General features: G+C 43.2%; 1 protein-coding gene across 1 annotated transcript in view; it reads left to right on the forward strand.

Moving 5' to 3' along the window:
- The window catches only part of HDLBP (high density lipoprotein binding protein), a 40,994-nt gene that overhangs the window by 1,483 nt on the left and 27,471 nt on the right, over positions 1-12,040 (forward strand). The window lies entirely within an intron of this gene.

A 12,040-nucleotide genomic window follows, 5' to 3' on the forward strand; every position in this document is an offset into this window, starting at 1 on the left:
AATTGTTTTAAGTTAGAAGACAATTTAACAGATAGTATAACAGCTTTCTTTTTTTCCCTCCCAAACTAGACTGGAAAGTGGTGTTTCAGGTATCGTTTCATAGGTGGATTGGATATACCTCCCTCTGGTACAGGAACGTACATCAGAGGCAAGGCAGGAAAGGAAGCAGTAATGTAATTTGTAGCTGTGTGTCTGCTAAAACTGTATCTCCAACCCTTTGCCTGTTTAGATTTAAGCTGTTAGAAAAAACTTCTTCCTGTCTGTACGTGAATTTTCATGCAGCATAGCCCAAGTCATAGGCAGGGCCACCCACATACTCAAGCCACAAAAAAAACTCAACCTTTTCCTTCCAAAAAAGTCCACAGTAGTATAGTTTTTCACAGACCAGAATGACAGGCACAAGAAAAGCTCTCGCTAGATGCAGAGGTAACAATATCTGAAGGCCTGTAAATGTAGAGTGGAAGAGGCAGTGTAACCATCTAGTGTGAGCTTTGCCACTGTGGCAAGATATGGTAAGCCTAGATCATTCCCAAAAGACAGTTTTCTAAGTGGCTTCTAAGAAGCAGTTAAGAAAGATTGCTCTGTGTTTGTCCTATATAAATTTTTCCAGTGTTTCACTCCTGATAGTGTGACACATACTCCTGTGTCCTCCTTCATTGCAAGTTAAGCTGGTTTTGTGTTGTCTTCTTTTCCTCCTCTCCCCCAATTCTGCCTGAAAAGGTGAAAAAATTATGACATTTCTTGTGTGTTAAAGGTTATTGTGTAAAGGTTCTTATGTTCCCTACTTTTTCATTGGTCTTGCTTCTCTAGAGCGGGATGATCAAGGAAGAGGTGGGGGCAAAGGGAAGATATTTTCTCTTGATCTGGAATTGGATCATAACATTATCATTATGCTATGTAGCATAATGGTAAGGATAGTAACTTACTTTTGGTAGGATAAGGGCAGTTGTTCTTAGTCAAGTAGCTAGTCTTTTTTTCCAGTTCACATTAAGCTGCTTCTGAAGACAGTATGGTCTGTTAGAAGAGAGATCTGTAACCTTGGATTTCGTAGCTGTTATCAGTGTGGAGAGCCATCCCAGACAAGCCAGCCTGTGCAGTTCACACCTTTTCAAAGAAAATTGGGATGTTTTATTGGTTACAATATTTCAGCTGATACTGCCTTTCCCAAAACGTACTCTTCCCTTTGCATACAGAAGCATGTTAAGCTGGTACAAATGCACTTAGGATTGTGCTACTGTGAGAATTCAGGTAATTCACCCAGGTCACTACTGGTCAGATGGTTAGAGTAGTAAGCAGTGGCTCTGAGACGGGTCTAGAGTGTTCAAACTGAATGTGGGGGTGTGGTTGAAAAAGTTGATTCACCGTGACTGGGAGGATGTCTGACAATTTGAGCTGTGCGTTTCAGTAGAATATCAGATTTATGTGAAAATGCCGTTTCCCTTTAAAAAAAAGGTCACTCAACAACGGTTCAACTTTGTTTTGTATTCAAGAATTCTACAGAAGGAAATCCTTGGGCCTATACTGTGCAGAGCTTATAAAATAAGCCTTAAAGCAAAATCGCAAGACTCTGGCAAGTGTCCTCATGGGTGTTTTGAAACTGGCTAGCAGTAAAGACAGGGTCTGGACACTGCCTTCACACTTTCCTTGCCACCAGAAAGAGAGAGGTTACGGATGAGTCAGTCTCATCCTGAGTTGGAGTGGACACCCAAGCATAGCCTGGCAAGACGCCGTAACAAGAAATACAAGCCCTGTGGATCAAGCACAATAATAGTTTCCTCTCTGTAGCACTACCCTTATGGAAATGCTGCTATAATCTTGACAAAGAAATGCACTGCTGAAGAAGTTGCAACAGGGGTTTTTAAAGTGGGCTGAGAAAGGCATGTTCACCCAGGATGTAACGAGTCTAACTTGTCCAAGAGCATGTTACTGAGAGGCCCAGAGCCTGTAAAACTTTTGCAACATGGGTCTGTGCAAGAATGAAGTAGGTGTTATTTATATTAAAATATGAAAACAGATAAAGAAGAGATAGGGAAGTAAAACCCAGCTGCAGGATTAGGCCTCTGTTCCTCTTCCTAATTACCCTAACCTTGAAAGAAGAGAGCATTAGGTCATACTGTGTAGCGTGGTGGGGTTTGCTGGTGGTTTTTTGTTTTGCTTATTGTTTTTTCTGGGGCTTTGATCTCAAAGCTATTCCAGCAGAGTCCGTGTCACCAGGAGGCTGTGGTATTTATTGTGGGCTGTGAGACTGCGTTTGGAGTGGGAGGGGGGTCCTGGTCAGTAGGGCCTATTTGGGGGGGATTGCGGAGGAGCTTAAGAGACACCTAGAGCTGGTCTCTGGATCCCAGGTGCTCATGCTAGGCTGGTAATTAAGGCAAGAGTCTAGTGTCCTGAGTTCAGGGCTTGTTTCAAGAGCTCTTTTCCTTTTAGAAATTCCTAGTTCTAGATGAATAATTTTGGGTTACAGGCTTATTCTGGGTGTGGAATTATACATGAGAGAATTCAGCATGTGGCTTTATATTTAGCTGTCCTTTAGCTTTAAAAGAAAGACTGTTTATGTCCTAAAAATCTGCTATTAAAATCTTGTGATTTACATTACATCTTAAATGGAGAAGTCCTGCATGCCTAATAATTCTAGTGACCTTTTTCCCCGTCTTCCTTCTGTGAACTCATGTTGCCCCATAGCTCTCATGGTGTGACTTCAGTGGAAGAAAATCAGGGAGTCAGGTTGAAAAAAAGATGTATCAATAAACAAGGAGGAAAAGTTTATGTGTTTAAGGTTTTAATTCTGACAAGGAAAGGTAGTCAGGCTGTGATGAGTGTTCTGGGTTTATTTTGTTTCTTATGAAACTTATGTATGTTAAAGACAAAGCGGTTCTTTTTTCCATTGTTTATGTGATCTAAAGGTGTTTCTACCTATACAAACTCTGGTATTTTCCCAGCAGTCTCACAGAAATATGAGTATCCTTTCTAGCAGGTACCATGTAATACAGATACTTTTCTTTGAACTTGCTGGTTGACATCACCTGTCTCTCACGACTGGTTCAATTTTATTGAATCTTGCATCTGGTAGATCTTTCAAGCTTTGAACATATCTACTCATGTTTTGCAAATTATTGCTAGTGATATTAGCATGTAAATAACTTAGGTACATTTATACCTCGCAGTGCTAATTTCTTGACTTCAGCTGATTCAAAAAAACCATTTGGTTTAATCTCGGTGTACTGTAACTTTGTTTTGTGTCTGTGCATTCCTGTGTTTTGGGGAGAGCTAAATAAGCAGCTTCTGCAAAGAAGGCAGGCGGTGTGCATTTACGTACGTGGTTGTATATAAGAAAGCCAGCTGGATTTCTTCTTACTGCTCTAAATAAAGCCAAATGGTAGTGGTATTTAGAGAGGGGAGGGGGGAGAAAAACTTGATATTATACTTACTGTCCTAGCAATGCTCTCGCCTCAGTGAAGTCTCTTTAATTGCACTTTTGGCAATTGGTGGACTTGGGAGGAAACCTCTGGTCCCAGCAGGAGCAGCACATGGCCCCAGTGCCAGGAGCAGGTTCCTGAGCGGAGCCCAAGGAGCAGGCAGGTGGAGCAGGGCGGTCTTGGTCCAGCGGCCGTGCAGGTGCAGAGGGCTGACCTTGGCCACAGCTGCCTGTACCACAGGAGCTGGCTGTGTTGCTGAGGCAGCAACGGAACCATGTCACTCTTTTGTGAGGAGCAGGGGTTGAGGCAAGGAGCTATGTCCAGCTAGAGTCACAAAAGAGGTGCTTGCAAAGCAGCTGGCAGAAAAAAAGGGAGAAACCTGAGAGAAAAGATGGACCACAAAAGGCTCAATTAGAGGAAATCATAATGAGTTTAACTTCAATGGAAAAACAGCACTGGAAGAAGCAAAGGGATTGGTTCAGTAGCTGTAAGACACCAAGAAATGATGATTCACAGGAGAAGTTTTGCCTTTGAGAGGATTGAATAGCACAGTAATATTCATGCGACCTCCCTTCAGTGACTGTTTAATTTAATTGTAAAGTAAAATGGATTTACTTGTTGATGCAAAATGGAAGTAGTACCAGAATCTCTTACACTCAGCAACACAGTGCCTGGAACTGTTTTCCAGCGACAGTTTTGTCGTCTTTTCTAAAGATTTTTCACTGATGAGAAAGAACCATTTGGGAAAAGTTTGGGGATGGAATTGATATTTATTTCACATTAACAGAAGAAAAGAAAACAGACACCCAAACAAACAAACAAACAAACAAAACAAAACCAACAAACAGAATTCCACAAGTGACTTGCATATAAACTTATGTCACAAATCAGGGTGATTCTGGTAAAAGCATCCACGCATATAACTTGTGTGTACACCATACCTTTTACCTGCACAGGAAATATCTGTAATTGAAAATTTCTGGAAGCGAGTGCTAATATCACGACAGCTGATACTCGTGTGCTGTAGCTATGCATTTAGTAGTCTGGTATCCCAGCAACTAACTGGATTTTAAGGAGGAAAGTCTTGGAACCCTGTAGTCTTTTGACTATTACTATTCAGTTTGGAGGTGGCAGGACCCAGCCTTGTCCCTGTGTTGTTAAGCTGACAATTGCTTGGTCGGGTCTCTGTCAAAGCCCATAGAAGTGCTGTCTGACCTGTACATATCAGGACTCTGGTTTTTAAGGAAGGTTACCGGTGTCATATCTCACAGTAAATATCAGGAGGCAGGTATGGCTAGCTTTCATAAAGCTAACCTCTGGCATATTTTTCATCAGGGATTGGATAACTGGAATAATCTTCTTGCATCATTCAAATGTCAGGCTTGGTTTAGAGTATTGGCATGTAGCATGGGTATCCCTCCCCTGTCCCTTTTCCCCCAGCCCCACTAGTTTTGGTTGACTGGTATTTCAAAGGTTTTGCAGTGGATCATCTGAAAAAAAAATCAGTAAAGACTTTTTTTTTTTTTTTTTTTTAGAGGAACGCTGAACACTGATGTCTGTTGCTCAATTCAGGTGATACCACCTGCAGTAGTACCACTTGCTGGTTCTCTTCCTGTTGTTTCTGGTACTGTGTTTCTGTCTATCCCTGTGTTTCTGGCACTGAGAATTAAACTGGATCTTTCACAAAATAAACTGGATATTTGCCAAAGATGAGTGACAAAGCCTAGGCCAGGCTATGTGGCCGGAACATGGACATTGGGCATGGGATGGATACATGGGTCGAGTTAGGCAAAAGGAAGAGAGTAAGGGTCAGAGTTGATACAAGGAAGATTTCCCCACTGAAAGGAACAGAGGCAAAGCCAGAGAAAGCCCCAGCGGGGCAGGAGGCCAGGAGCAATTGAAATGGACTTGTTGCTGCTTGCCCCAGCTGCAGCCTTGGGTGAGGAGTCGGAGGTGTTTGTGCCTCTCCAGTGGGCACTGGAGACTGTGTGGGCTGTCGGACCTCCCCTGCCCTTCCCAGTGCGGGGAGAGGGGCTCTGCTCTTTGCAAACCAGGCCCCGACTGTTTCCATTGCACAGTAGAAAGTAAGTTTGCTGTTATCTCTGTTAAAGTGATAAAGCTGAAGGTAAACCTGTGTTGGAGCAGTTGAAAGGAAGGTTGAGAAGAACAACTCACAGAGCAGGCGGGGTGAGAGTAGGGATGGGGATATGTTATGGTTGGCCTGTCATGCTTTTGTTTTCAAAATGAATACTTCAGCAGTTGGTATAGCCTGCTGGGATTTAGGCACATAGTCTTACTAGGACCCTTGGAATCTCTGGAGAATAGCAAGCTGTAGATATGTGACTTGCTTAAAAGCAGAGCTGGTTCAATAGCATTGAGGAAACTTAAAGTTCTGCACCTGCTCTTGTAAATGGTTTCATGAAATTAAAACAGTGAGTTGATGGCTCTGTTGATTGCAGCAGAGTTGTGGCTAAAAATGAGAGCAAGCAATGAGTATTTAAAGGAGTTTAGAAGTTCTTGGAAATTTAAGAAATGTTAACCCTTCTATTTTATTTGAAAACTCATATTGCTCAGGACGCTATTCTGTTAATCCAAAAGACAATAACAATGTGTGGGTGGAAGACTGTACAGCATGAGGTATCAAAGCAAAAAATTTGTACCTAAAATGGCACATGTACCCTTCTGTTCAGCCCAAAGATGAGCAGGGTGGGACTAGAAATTATTCAGTTATGAAAAGAGGTTTTAAGCGTAAAATAATATTATTTGTAACAATTAGTGGAAATAGTTTTACTCTGAGTTCCCGCTATTTCTCTCTCTCTCTTCTTTCATAGCAAGCTTAGAGTGGCCTTGCAGATTTGGAAGAGAAGGCTGTCTGGTTTTTTCACTGTCAGTTTAGATCACCGTGATATAATTCTGTCTAACACATGAAGAGCCTTTTGCTTGGCCTAGTAGAGATTAGGAATTAGTGCTTGTCTGTGGATATGTTGAGGCCCTGTTGCATGTGCTATGAATAGGACAAAGGGAGGGCTGTGCTTAAATAGCGAGGGTCCTATCGTTGTTTTTAAATAGTGGCAGTTGGAATCAGATATTTACTTTAATGCCTTTTCAGAGGAATTGTTGCCAAACTGAAGAATTTTTTTTTTATTTTAAATTGTTCCTTCCCTCTCCAAAGTGTTAGCCTCCCCTCAAGTTTAATTATTTTATTCTTTTGAGGTTTCTGTTTGTCACAATAATGCTAACTTTTCTGGGTTATATTTTCCAACTGCTTATTGTAACTGAAAGATAGAAATAAAAAAATAAAAAAAAAACAAAATTGGAGTCTCTTGTGAAGCCATGTGACTTGGGGAACTGGAACTCGGAGGAAAACATACCAGAGCACATAGAAAGTTTATAAAAATGGAGCTCTGGCATCCTCTTAAGTCTTCATTATCCAATAAACATTAGTAACGAAGCAATCTTTAAAATCTTTTAAGGAGCCATGAACAACCTTGCTTAGGTTTTTCTGTACAATATCTAGAATCAAAGTAGCTAAGCAAGATTAAAACAAAACAAAATGAGAACAGATAAAAATAAATGTCTATTTACAGTTTCCATGCTTAAGTTGCAAATTGTCCCCCTGCCCCCCTGAAAAATGTCACTTGAGATGTCTGTTTGCCACTTTTCTTAATTTTTTAAATTTTTCATTTGCTGTATATATTTACCTAATTGAGTCTCTGTGAAAAGAAGTAGTTGTCGTCTTTATAAACTGCCATAAGCAGGTCCTTAAATTCTGCCTTGCAAAATGTCAGCCTTAAGAGTACCTGTATGACGGTCTTCGGGACCGTGGTGACACATTCAATCTAAGGCATGGTCAGCTTTGAATTTTCTAAATATTTCGCAGTTAATGCGAAAAAGGGTAAGTTAAGGCTCGCAAGTCCCTTGCCTTTCCAAGCTACGTGATATGCAGTGCATGAGAGCTGCTGGCAACATCGCTTTTAAAAAAAAAAAAAAAAAAATTGCCACGTGTTCATTTTATATTGCAATTGCCAAGGGAGAGGGAACAAGAGACGCTGAAAAGGTAAACAAAAGAACTCCAACCAGCAGCCAAAGGAGGGTGAAGTGAGTGTTTCCTTTTGAAGAACAGAAGGGAAATACTGCAGAACAAAGCACACACTATCTCTGCAATCCTCACTACTTGGGTAACTGTGGTATTTAACTGCAAGTATCCAAGCAGGCTTTGGGAAGTAGCTCTCAGCTAATTATTTGTGGAAGATTTTTGTTTTTTTCTTCTGAAGTGCTGGTTGAACAGAGAACAGTGCTGTAGCACCACTATGAAAGCACTTGCGCATGATGAGCATACAGTGTGGTGGTAATTTAAATTAAAAAGCAAGTTCAGATCAGCATAAAGAGCCAAAATTGAAATTGAAGGTTCTGACTGCAAGTAAGAAACCATTTTCACTGTTAGGATAGTCAAGTATTGGAATAGGTTGCCCAGAAAGTTTGTGCAGCTTTGAAGGTTTTCAAGACCTGACTGAAGAAAGCCCTGAGCACCCTGGTCCAACCCTGCTTCGAGCAGGAGGTTGGACTAGAGACCCCAGAGACTTGGACCTCCAGCCTGTTGTCAGTTGTCCTGAATTTCTGTGATTTCTTTCACTTCTGCTACTTTGTGCTATTGACACTTTCCAGGCAATATATCGGGAATCTTTTTTTTCTGAATCTCTTTTCCCGTTCTTGAGTCAAGTCAGTGTTTTGCTTTACTGTGAAACAGGACAACAGAAATGGGACCAGCAAAAATATGATTACTGTTCTACAGAACAACACAGGAAGTTCCTTTATTTCACTTAGTCCCTCATATTTAAAAAGTATTCCTCTTCAAAGGCTCCCCAAGGCCAAGAACCTGAAACTTGCTTCTGCTTTGACAACCTTTTCCATTCCTAAATTTGCCATCTCCGAAATACAGGTGGGAAATTCACCTCAGTCATTCTTGGTCTGAATATATTACTTCTGTTTTCATCTCATTCCATTTTATCTATTCCATTTTATCTTGGTTATTTGAAATCCTAACTTCTCCTGAAAGCCAAGTTCATGTTAAATAATCGGATTTCTCTCCCAGTGTAAGTGGAAGGACGGACTCTGACCTGTCCTCTGTGGCTTCCTTTTGTTTTGCTTTTGGATTGATTTTATTAAACTGCCCGTTGACTTTCTTCCTCATCTCTGAAATGGCACTTGTTTTGTCATAGCATCTGGCATCCAAGCATCACAGCATTCTGAACAACCTGAAATGAAATAATAAGTCCACAGAGTAAACCAAGACCGCTGTATGTGCACAGCCAGGGCAACCGAGAGAATTTTGCCAGTCAATTCAGCAAATTGGCAGCAAAACTAAGAGTAGAGCTCGAGTCTCTTAACTGGTTTGTCTACATTAACCAGTAAATCTAGTTTTCTCACAGAGTCCCTGTGTAAAACATGCATATCTACCCTTTAACTAGCAGCTTTTCCTAATGAGTTCACACTAGAACTCTGTCCACAACAGTAAGTTGCTCCTGTTCTTCCTACCTATTTTGCTTGCCCTTTTTTATAGAGCATCCCTGTGATAGTCTAGGAAGGGCAGTGTATATATTGCTTGCTAGCTGACAGTTGCATAATTTTATTGTCAGGGTGCCCAGGAAATAAATAAGTCTTTTAAACAACCATTTGGCCTGAGAGGCCTGCTGAGGTTAGTCACCTTTCTTCAATGTCTGGTCAGCTCTTCTGATTGTGCAAGAGAATTGCTCTCGATAAACAATGTAGGTTTACCAGGAGAAAGGCAAGTGGTGTTGCACTCCCCTGGGACCCCTTATTTATACCACCTAGGTCTCGTGTGAGACAAACACATGCAGTTGCTCATCTTCCTTTCACCTCTCTCCCTTCTTCACAATGTGACTAAATGGTTGGAGTTGGGATTAGTGTATAGGCTTCTGAATCTGAATTCTCTCAGTGCCAGGAGGCACACAAGGCGCGAACATCGTTCTTGCACTTCGATCGGTCTGCGGCTGCATGCTCTGGAGTCAAGGGCCACAGCGCAGTCTTCCGTCGGTTTCCCCCTCAGGACACGACCAATCCAGCTCCATCTCCTCCTCCTCACTTCGTTACCGATTTTCTCCATCCCCGCCATTTCTGATGCTCGTCGTTTTGCAATTTTTTTTTTTTTTTTCCCACCTCCCCCTCCCCCCTCCGGGAGGAGGTAGTTGGCCTCCTGCCCAACCCCCATGACTTGGAGGGCCAGTGGTTTTTCTGTCAGGGTGGCCTTCCCTTAGGCTGCGTTGGTTCGCGGCACGTTCTTCAATTTTATCCGGTGCACCCTCCAGAGAGGGATCCCCTATCCACCACCCAGGGGACGCGCCTTCTAGCTGTGCAGCCCCAGCCGAAGGCCCAGAGTACAAAAAGGGTGCTTATTTGTACAGTTTTAGAAATATGGAGTTATATTTAACAGGAAATAAAGTCACAGCACACACTCTTTGGAGCATACTTGGGTTGCTTTCCAAATAAGGCTTGCAGTTTCTGGCAGGAAAAATAGGGATCTCTTATAATAACAGAAAATAAGAACAGGCTAGAAGAAATCCTTTGCAAACTCCTAGCTCAGCTGAGGGTGAATGTGCCAGGAAAGACCAACCTTTTTGTGGTCTTTGCTCCAGTGGTTTAAGGAGCTGAAAGTTTCTTCTCCCTTCCCCAAGAGTCCTGGGGTGGTATGATTATGGAAAGCTTAACTCCTCAACCTTTACTTTCTCACTGGTGAACATGTGTTCCAAAAAACCAAACCCCGAACTTACTCAGTGTTAGTTTTATCTCTGTGTGTGTTTCATATTTTTGCTGGTCCCATTTCTGTGTCCTCCCTCAGATTGGTGATGCGAGCTGCCAGTTTGCTAAGCCATGGAAACTGTATTGCCCAAGCCTTTACCCTTTCTGTCACACATTAGCGCTCTTTTTGGGGGGCTTCCTTTTCAGTTGTTCTTGCAAGTCATGAAACCAGGGTCTGTCATAATGTTGCCAAAATATGGGATGCTAGAGGGAGAAGGGCAGGTTAGTGTTTGGGGTTGGGTACCTTCTTCTGTCTCCTTTCCCCTCAGCTATCAAAAATTCCTACGCCTGGCTTTGAGAGGAGCCATTTTACACACATCTTCATGACAGGCATCTTTTTTTTCCTTCTTCCTCCTCCCTGATGTGAGATTGCACTTGTGGGCAAGTAGAAAGAACAGGCACCAAGCATCCCCTGCAGGCCTCTCTCCGCCCCCACCCCATTGCCTTATTGGGGAAGAGGGATGGAGTGGGACGCTGATGGTCAATGTTATGGTGACAGGAGGAGTGGCAGGTTGAAATAGGCCTCCTAGCATCCTCAAAATGTGCTTTTGTCCATGCATGGGACACTTCCGTACTTACTGAATGTGGGAGGAAAGGTGAGCTCTCCACCCCCACTACCCTCTTCCCCCATGGAAGATCTTCCTCTAAGGAAAACAGCCTGTGACAGGTTTCCTTCAGCAGAAATCATTATTTGAGGGTGGCACATGATGGATGTGCTAGGGCTTCCAGTAACTTCTGGGCCTGGCAGGCTTCCCTCTCACCACTTGCAGCTGCAAATAAAGGAAAAACTACAGAAACATACGGGGAAGATTCCCTCTTAAACAGTCCTGGAGAGGAAGCTGTGATAAAAGCCAGATATCCATAATGTCCTAGCAACCCCAGTGGCTGCAGCAACACTGCATAGCCAGAGTAGGAGAGGGGCATACGGTTGTCCCATAGGCGCAAGGTGACACATCCCCACAGAGGGCCCCTGCTGAACCAGATGATGAGATGGAGTTGAGGGAGAAAGATGTTGGTGTTTCAGTGAGATGCTCTAGGCTGGGGGTTGTGATGCTCCTCTGGTCCCCTGGCACAGGGGATTGCAGTACTTACCCATGCCAGAGTTAATTGGATGCAGCAAAGTTAGAGCTTTGAAAGGAGGATGCTTACTTTGCGCTGGGGAGATAAACATGAGGGAGTGAAAGCACCAGAAAAGCATTGTGTAGCTGGAGCGAGGTTCAGAGTGCTAGGCCCCAAGTCCCAAATTACAACCCTCCGCGCTCCCAGCTGCTGCCTGGAAGCAGAAGTCTCCAGCGTCTGGAGGTGCTGCGGTTTGCCCAGGTCCCTGAAGCTCTGCTTTTGCATCAGCCACCTCTGTCTCGGTAGGCACCAGCTTGCTCGCATGTGTCTTGCAGGGTGCTGCTGGCATCCACAGCCTAGACGCTTTTTGTCGAAGGAGCCTGAGCCAGCTCTTGGAGCGTATATGACGTGGCAGCAGTGGTTACTGCCTTTCTGCGCGGCAACCCTGTGCTTGGAGCAGTATCCCTGCATCCTCACAGAGACCGCCAGACTTCTTGAGGAGAGGCCGAGGTGGGGGGAGACGGATCATTGTGGTGCCTGGGCAGGGTGTCAACTCCTGACAACTGTTCTCCTCCTCCCTTTAACGTACTTCCCGATTTCACCCACAAGTGTATTTTTATTTACAGTGATAAATTGTTTGTGTCAAAAAGTTCAAGTGCTTTAATGATGTCCTCCCAGCTGCAGGATTAGAAGAGGAAAACCGGAGAAATCTCCTACTCTTGTTCAATAATAATAAGTAATGATAATTT

Source organism: Platalea leucorodia, assembly GCF_965183815.1.
Source record: "Platalea leucorodia genome assembly, chromosome: 8".
Lineage (NCBI taxonomy): Eukaryota > Metazoa > Chordata > Aves > Pelecaniformes > Threskiornithidae > Platalea > Platalea leucorodia.